Genomic DNA, 9,627 nt, shown 5'->3' with positions numbered 1-9,627 from the left:
AACGTAATTTCAAGTCCATGGCTCAACTTGCTCTTGAGACAGTAATGCTGCACTGATGCTCAGCCAAATTCCATTACTGAACTCTATTTTTACGTAAAACCGGTGTCATACAAAAACGGTAAATTATGGCTAAAATAAAAATGGGCTCTTGTTTAAAATTCAATTAAAAAGTATACAACAGAATTTTATCGAGCTATCCTATTAATAGTTAAACTCCACTAAAAATTTTCCAAATGTCGAAAACAGATGATGGACGTCAAATCCAAGTAAACAGTTTACGGACGGCAATGTCATCTCCATAAACGATTATGAAACTTGGTGTAAACATAATGAACTTATGTTTTAATGTAAACGAAACATCGTTAAGAAATGAACACATGAGAGATAAAGAAGACAGTCAAAAGTCTTCAATGAAATTTACTCTGAGAACATCAGTAGATAACACTTCAAAACGATAATGAATATAATAAGACATCTTCTTTCTTTAAGATTATAAAAATTGTGAATAATATGAAATTAAATATCACAATCATCTTCGAAGAACTCAAGACCGTAATCACTCTGATAGAAACTGCAATAAAGACGCTTTCTCATATAATCAAATTAAATGTAACCGAGGTACAGAGTGGGATTTTGTGAAATATGTTATATTCATCAACTTATATGTCAATTTTTATTTGAACTATTACAAAACTCATTATTCTGAATGTATAAAGACAAATACTCGTCTTTTGCTTTTTAAGCACAGTAACATAAATGTGACTTTTTAGCTTGGTAATACTCGTAGTTTTCAAGTTTCTGTTAGCCTCCAATCTCTTCACAAAATCGTTCTGATATTAAACAATTTCTGAATGTAAATTAAATTAATGACTGAGCTTAGCAAAGCGAAAACAGGAAACATATCATTTCTACCTGTGTAAAACATATTAAAACATTTATGCTACGTATATAACATAAATATCTCAGTGATTAGCGTGTTCACTTTTATTATACAGAATAAGCTCTGATATGAAACGCAATTAATTGAAAAAATTTGAATCATGTGGCACAATATATTAAGAAATATTTCATATGAAGGCTTATAATTTTGCATTAATTTTCATTAATACAAGAATGAGTTCTGTGCTTTGAATTTTCTACTTATGAAATGGGCTAAGAACCATAAAATATACTACTTGCAACCCCAGAAAAGCCTTTTTACGCTATGTGGTGTAGCGTATTTTTACCTTGTTTATTATTTCTATGTATCCTGTTCAAAGCCTAAACATTCCCAGGTGTTTGAGAAATACCTGTGGGATGGTATGACAAATTTTATTTATATTTAACGTTTTAATGGTGTCCTTGAATCTTTATAAAATTTTTGGACTAAACCAATCACAATTTACAAGTCGGTTTCAATGGTAACTTATAATATTCTTATTGCATTGATATAATATCACAGAGAGAGAGAGAGAGAGAGAGAGAGAGAGAGAGAGAGAGAGAGAGAGAGAGAGAGAGAGAGAGAGAGAGAGAGAGAGAGAGAGAGAGAGAGAGAGAGAGAGAGAGAGAGAGAGAGAGAGAGAGAGAGAGAGAGAGAGAGAGAGAGAGAGAGAGAGAGAGAGAGAGAGAGAGAGAGAGAGAGAGAGAGAGAGAGAGAGAGAGAGAGAGAGAGAGAGAGAGAGAGAGAGAGAGAGAGAGAGAGAGAGAGAGAGAGAGAGAGAGAGAGAGAGAGAGAGAGAGAGAGAGAGAGAGAGAGAGAGAGAGAGAGAGAGAGAGAGAGAGAGAGAGAGAGAGAGAGAGAGAGAGAGAGAGAGAGAGAGAGAGAGAGAGAGAGAGAGAGAGAGAGAGAGAGAGAGAGAGAGAGAGAGAGAGAGAGAGAGAGAGAGAGAGAGAGAGAGAGAGAGAGAGAGAGAGAGAGAGAGAGAGAGAGAGAGAGAGAGAGAGAGAGAGAGAGAGTGAGAGAGAGAGAGAGAGAGAGAGAGAGAGAGAGAGAGAGAGAGAGAGAGAGAGAGAGAGAGAGAGAGAGAGAGAGAGAGAGAGAGAGAGAGAGAGAGAGAGAGAGAGAGAGAGAGAGAGAGAGAGAGAGAGAGAGAGAGAGAAAGTGCTGTAACTTTGCAAATGCTGTATTGAGAGCTCAATTTGTATAGGAGAATATTAAAACTTAAGAGACGGACAATCAGAGATTATATTTGCATCATGAAAGTAAAGTATGTCTTCTTCGAATATCGAACAATCGCTCACATTTTACATTAGTAAGAAGTGCACTATGACTATTATTTAGTTTGAAAACGTGTTATTCTTTAAACTATTATATATAATGTTTAAAAAGACTAAAAATATAAAGCCTCCATTATAGTATATTTAAATAATTCAAGGACGATAAAAACAACAAAAACTTAGGAAATATTTACTGTCGGAGTTTTCACAAAAACTTGAAGAGTTTTTCTTTGTTTCAAGTTTGTTGTTGACGATGAAATTTCAGGATTTCGAACATGTTCCATCATTATATATCGCATAAGGTATAACACAACGTTTTGATGATTGGAATTTATCCTCTTCTTTCGTGGGGGGGGGGGTGAGGTACTAATACATACAAAAAAATTACAGAAATAAGGGACAAAAAAGTGTTCAAACGTACCCAAAAATTGATGGGGTCCAGTCCAGGCGTTGTCACTGCATTGGATGTAAGTCTCAAACACTATGATATATAGTGCAAGTATTTGAACATGATAACTGCCACGATTTTAGTATTTATCGTACCATCAAATACTTTTAAACTTTAACTTTTTTCGATATCTTTAAGGTTTAAAGTTTTCGAACATTCAAACTTTGGAAAATTGTTAGTTATATGTCCACAAACCACATCAACTTGTTTAGTTGTTTAGTCAGTCTTAACCAATAAATCGTTTTAGTATGGCAGCGTTCGCATTTAGGCAGCTTTGTCTCGGCAATTTCACAATATAAGTTTAAATTGACCCCTTTCTTAAAACATGTATTCCACTTATTTATCGATAACAAACTTTCAAGATATTGGGGGTTTAAAATTATATAAGTACGCAATTGAACCGTTATACTTCAATATGTTGTAATAATTGTAACTAAATGAAGTCCAATATTGCTCTCTATTGCTGTGAAGCATAACTGAATTATTCATGTACTTATTGTTAAATGATCTAAAAAGTAAACCTATCCACTGCAAAAGGTGATTAATATTGAAAGAACTAAGTAAATCGTCTGCAGGATTTTCAGTCCTCTAATCACTAAGTCAAAGAGATGGATATCAGTTGTATGATTTAATTATCTCTAACAATAAAGTCAATCATTTCCACTTCGTTACTATTCAGTCATCAATATTCTTGAGATAATATGAATTTTCAACCAAACTAGAATTGGAATATCAATGCATTACCTGTACTGAATCAATTATTGGTACTTAATGGTTTATTGTTTTAACCAAAGCCGGAAGTATAACATTATTCAATAAGGCGGGATTTGATCCTATTTCACTTAAAAATGTACAATAGATGCAATTCTGTTATTATTACAAAAAATAAAATTTTTTATTTATCTTTTACCTATTCTGTATGCCAAGTTGTGTTTCTTAAACAAAGTTTTATTGATATTATATTTGTATAAAAAAATTTAAATCGCGACCAGCGGCTAAACGAGACTTTTCTCGACACATGTTTATATAAAATTGTTTGTTTGAAATTACAAATACTATCGCCCACAGAAGTCTTTGACACTTTTGTGAACACCCTGTAGCATATATAATTTAGTTTTAGTTATATAAATAGAAATTGTAAGATATGGATTTGTTTTAGTGCATGGCACATTAGGAATGAAATAATTTATATTTTTTTACTATATTAGGTAGGAGTATACAAGGTAACATGTACGCCAAATTAAAGGCTTCGCTAAAAGTGAAAATTTGTAAATTTTAAAGTCAATGGTTTATTACGTTAGAGTACAGGTGTTACTATAACGCAAGATGTTAAAGTGTTACATGGTCGCTGGCACTCAGACAAATATCTCAAGGCTACATGGACTATTATCTAACCCAACGTTGCTCATATAAAAAATGAAGCTTCATGTAAAAGTTTAAAGGTTAGTTCGTCTCTATAAATCGCGCAGACGATCAGTAATGAAGTGTTCCAGTCTGTTATATTAGCTTGAGAAATCTGTGGCACTACTGCATTTTAATAATAACTAGCTGACCCGGTGAATTTTGTTCCGCCTTAAAGGCAATATCACATTACCACATTTTTTACTTTATAAATTAGGATAATTGTAAATAAAAAAATATAATTATTCAATGATTCTATATTTGCCATTTATTGTAGCACCTTGTGATAAAATACATTTTTGTTTTTTTTATTATGCGCGACAACAAAATAATAACGTGGAAGTTCTTCCAACCCGTGAATATACCACATATAATTGGCCGTAGAAAAATATGGATGTTAGAGATTAAGAGCAAAAACTTTCAAAGATTGACCTTGTGACTTATTTACAGTTATGGCGAATGCAAGACGGATCGGAAATTGAAGGCGTTCAAACTCAAATGGCAAGTCGGTTGGGATCATCAGGATCCTCGGAATGAGGAATTTCTCACCTTTGAATTCTAATTTTAATATTGTGGCGTAAATCAAACTGTTCATAAATTTACGTACCGCCAAACGTGTTCCGTTGCACAGTTTTTTTTTGGTTTAAGTTTCGAAGCATGAATACTACGGAACCAATCTTTAGTCGTAAATTGTGCGGTGGTAAGCCAGGTACATCCAAGGAGTTTAAAAATTGGATTGGATAGTTAGTGGCATCATCTACATTTGTTATACAGTCAATAAACTTGAAAGAATGCAGTGTACCAATAATCTCATTCTGAATTATGTAGTTTAAGTCATCTACATATTTATTCTTAGCTGCAAAAATTGCTCGCTCACTCAACCATTCATTAATATTGAGGTTAGCAATGATGTTTAGGAATACTTTGTTGATGAGTTCGTATTTAGATGAGACAAAGTTACAGAAATTCGCTGGAAATGAAATCAATCCGCTGGATTCTTCGACATGTACTCGACCATTGCAGATAGTCAGAAATTGCTCAGAGAAATCTTCAGCAGATGTATCGTTCAGAAATGCAACTCTCATGTTTGTTGTCGGCTGAAGGTTTCTAACATAGCGCCATAGATTCGATGATTTGAGGCAAGCGTTTATTTCGTCGGCAGCAGTCAATCTTGGAATTACTGGCAATGTATGGCGGAAATCGCCAGACAGTAAAATCATTGCGCCTCCAAAACATCTCGTGTCATTACGTAGATCTTGCAGTGTTCGGTTAAGTGCTTCCAATGCACGTTTATGCGCCATTGTGCATTCGTCCCAGATAATGATCTTCGATTCTGATAAAACTTTGGCCCGTAGCGGAGCGCTTTGTAATGCTGCATGTTGGTTCTTCAATAGATTGAAGATTTAACGGCAATTTCCATGCAGAATGTGCCGTACGACATCCTTCTAGCAATGTGGCTGCTATTCCAGAAGAAGCAACTGCAACCGCAATGTTGGATCTTGCACGAACAGTGGCTAAAACTACTGACATGAGGAATGCCTTACTAGTTCCACCAGGGGCATCCAAAAAATATAAACCACCGTTTCCATCATCAATTGCCTTCATTAAGGTATCATAAACTTCCTTTTGTTGGGGATTCATTCAGAACTCCGTGCGTACATATTATCTCGATCGAGACAATAAAGCAAGCTCAATCATGGCATCGGTGATATAACTAATTTTATCCATAAGTGATACACGCGCAAAGCCTAAAATAAAAACCATACGCAATTTCGCTTAACATCTGAAGCTCATAATAATTATACTCTAATAATATGTACCTAAAATATTAGTGCAGTCATTGAAGCATTATTGGTCCGAATTTTTTTACTGTGAACCGAATTGCATACAATTTTGGAATTAGGTCCATCTTACCCTTAACTTCAAAAGTGAAAATGATTTGAACTCCGCAACCACCCTGGGGGTGGTTGCCACCCCTTCTCGGGGGTGGATTTTTTTTCTTCTAAATAACCTCGGAAGCAAAAAATAATCTATACAGTTTTTCGAAAAATCCAATAATTTTCAAGTTATTGGCAATTTAAAATTCGCATTTTTTTCACGTTTTTCATCGGTTTTTTTGCAAATATCTCCAAAAATATACGTTTTATTGAAAATATTATAAATTACAAAATTGTAGCAGGTAAATAAATAAACAATTTGGATTTTTATAAAGTATTCTAAGTGCAATATTAAGCTAGATATTAAAGATCAAAGCAGTTTTTTATTGTGTCTGAAATTTAATCGATGTGGTCAATGCCATCTAGCGGCGAGCAGATGCATTTTAGGCATTCTAATAAAAAAGGGTTTTGTAGTGCTTGAAATAAGCTTTAAAATGAGCACTATTAAAAGTCTTTTTGCACGTAAAATTGAGCTGTATTGCAAATAAGAGGAGCATCTAATGTTTTTTCTTTTAAATCAATGGGTTTCATAAGTGCCATTTCCACCAAAATTAAAACTAATCGTATTCCGCCTAGAACTAACTTTATTATGAAGAGGTTGATAGATTTTATCAGTTTGGGTGCTTCAAGATACATATTTTTCAAAAAAGTCATGATAAAAAAAAATTCAAATTAAAAAGAAAACCATCTTTTTTTATAATATCTCCAAAATGACGACATATACGTATAAAAGTGTAGGAATGAAAAATTTAGGTATTTTTCTGACAAACAATTTGTTTTTTTTTGTTTTTTCTGTCAAACAAAAATTGACGGAGATATGATTGTTTAAGGAGCGCGTGTCAGCGCAATCACAGCCTCTCTTAAGCCCTTTAACCCTTCACCATTTGAGAAAAAGGTTTTTTTACTACATATTGCAATGAAGGATGTTGTAGCTCTCTTAATTACCTTTACAATGGTTTTTTATAAATTGTGATAGCATGAAAATTGAAGGAGTTATGGTCCAAAAACTTATCATATTTTTTTTCTACTTAGTAACTGAAAATTTCGGAGTGTGAATATCTGGAGCAATGTGAAAGTACGCAGTATAATAAAGACCCAAAACTATTGTAATGTGTACATATATACATAATATGGCTCACATATTTTTGAAACGTAGGCATGAATACATACCAACGTTCTTATATGTATATATAACACATTTGAGTGAATTTTATATAATTTGTAAATAATTTATTCAATAAATGGTAATTTTTTACTCTAAATTAAATTATTTTTAAATATATAATCATATATATATTTACTGTTTTAATTTAGGGGTAGTTTTAAGGGTAGAAAAGCTTAAGAATATGATAATCATTTTGAGAGTGTGTAATAATATTTAAATCCTTTTTATTTTAGAAACATTTTTTTAAAATTTTTTATCAATGGGTAGTTTTCAAGGGTTGAAAGGGGGTTAAAAATTTGATAATTATTATAGAGAATATAAAATATTACTTATTCTATACTTACATCTTTTTATGTCATACCAAAGTATTTTTTTGTGATTTTTTCAATTTAGGGGTTGTTTGCAAAGGTTGTAAGATTTTCAAGGGGTTGAAAATGATTTTAATATGAGGTAATTGTGTTAGAAAACACTTTAAAATTTCACCACTTACTATTATACATGTTTTCTAGCGATAAAATGGCTCAATTTCAATTTTCCCATTAAGGGGTTGTTTACACCCCTTAAAAATAATAGGCGGAGTTCAGATCATTTTCACTTTTGAAGTTAAGGGTAAGATGAGCATAATTCCAAAATTTCATGCAAATCGGTTCACAGTAAAAAAATTCGGAGGTAAGACCGTATTTTTCGCTTCAATGACAGCACTATATGTCTATTTTCGTTTCAAAATTACATTGAGCGCCATATTTTTTTAAATCGTATGAGCGCTAATGAATTCAGGATAAAAAGTATCCTATGTCCTTCTCCCAGTTCTTAGCTACCTCCATACTAATTTTCAGACAAATCGGTTCAGCCCTTCTTGAGTTATAAATAGTGTAACTAACACGACTTTCTGATATATATATATATATATATATATATATATATATATATATATATATATATATATATATATATGTCATGAATTATTCCTTGAATTGATCGGCAGATAATCTTCTCTTCCATAAACTCCTTTCCAGAAGAATACATATAATGAATATTGTAATTACAATTCGTATTTTAATACAGTTTTAAAAGAAAGGAAATATGGTTAGTGATTATATATTTTATAAAATTTGTAGGAAACTTGCCAAAAATGAAAACACTACAGAATACTACAACAACAGAGTCAGGTATTTGCATAGAAACCACAAGTGCAATAAAAATATTCCAGAACAGATAACAAACTCCAAAGTGGAGGAAGAACAAAACTGTGGAATCTACAACAAACGGTACCCCTGGGACCGACGACACAACAAAGTTATACACTAAGTCTCGCCAGCTGTCCCAGGCTTGTGATATCTTACAGATACAAGGTACTGAAATAAAACGCCTTTCTCATACCAGCACATACAGTATAACCTATGTCACTGAGTCTGGTTGTAATCTTTAACCTAAGTCTGTTTGTAGATCCGTCTGTATTTCTGCACGATACATCGAACTGGCCTATTGACGTGAAATTGTGAATCAAGGTTCATTTTAATATGAGGAAAACTAAGTTTGATGATGGTGCATGTCACTTCATGGGATTTGACTGCACGTTGGCGGAAGTACATTGAATTATAGGTAACCATGATAAATCTTTTAACAAACTCAACACACCCATAAGAATTTTATATTGTTAAATATTATCCCAAGTAGCCTAACTATCCCAACATAATTTAAGGTGACTTAATACTCGTAAGTATAATTTATTAAATAAACTCTAATATGATACAAAATTTAATGAACAACAGTGTTTTGCAAAAAGATATAAAATATATAATTTTATTTATGGTTATCTTCGTTTCTTTTGTCAATAATAAATTATTTATAGACTTGAAATGCACTTGAGTTCAACGTCCGAGAATCCTGTTAAACGGCACGCAGATTGGTATAATCAAACCTTGTTTGAACTAAAAAGTTTATAAATAAGTAAGTAAGAGAATATAAAAGAATCTATATGATTGAGGGAGGAGGGGAATTTGCTTCCGTTGGGCAATTGCTGCTCTCGTTCGAACCTTGGCAGATATAACTTTTCTATGTGCAAAGCATACATATAGAAACTCTTCCTTATGCCCGCCTCTTTATATTTCGTGACGTCCAGAAGTAACTATGACGCCAAGCATAACAGGTTTAATTCAAATTAATATTTTCTAAAAAGTACAATTTTTAATTATTGTAGGACAACCAAATAAACAAAATCTAACTGTGAAAATAGTACAAGTTTAATTTTAATAATAGTTAAAAATAATATTTTGCTCCTTGTAAAGTTTAGAGTGATTCTGATTACTTATCTGGTAGAGGCCAGTAAGAGTAAACAAATGGTTGTTTCAAGATTTTTGCCGTTATATTCTTAAACTTTGTATAACAAGTAAAGGTCACCTTAGTTAAAATTCTCACACGGGCACTCAACTGTTTCCAAAATTTCCCAACTTGAACTCATAAGCAAGACAATACACAAG

The sequence above is a fragment of the Homalodisca vitripennis genome, chromosome 6, assembly GCF_021130785.1.
Source record: "Homalodisca vitripennis isolate AUS2020 chromosome 6, UT_GWSS_2.1, whole genome shotgun sequence".
Lineage (NCBI taxonomy): Eukaryota > Metazoa > Arthropoda > Insecta > Hemiptera > Cicadellidae > Homalodisca > Homalodisca vitripennis.
Note: the sequence above shows the minus strand (reverse complement) of the source record.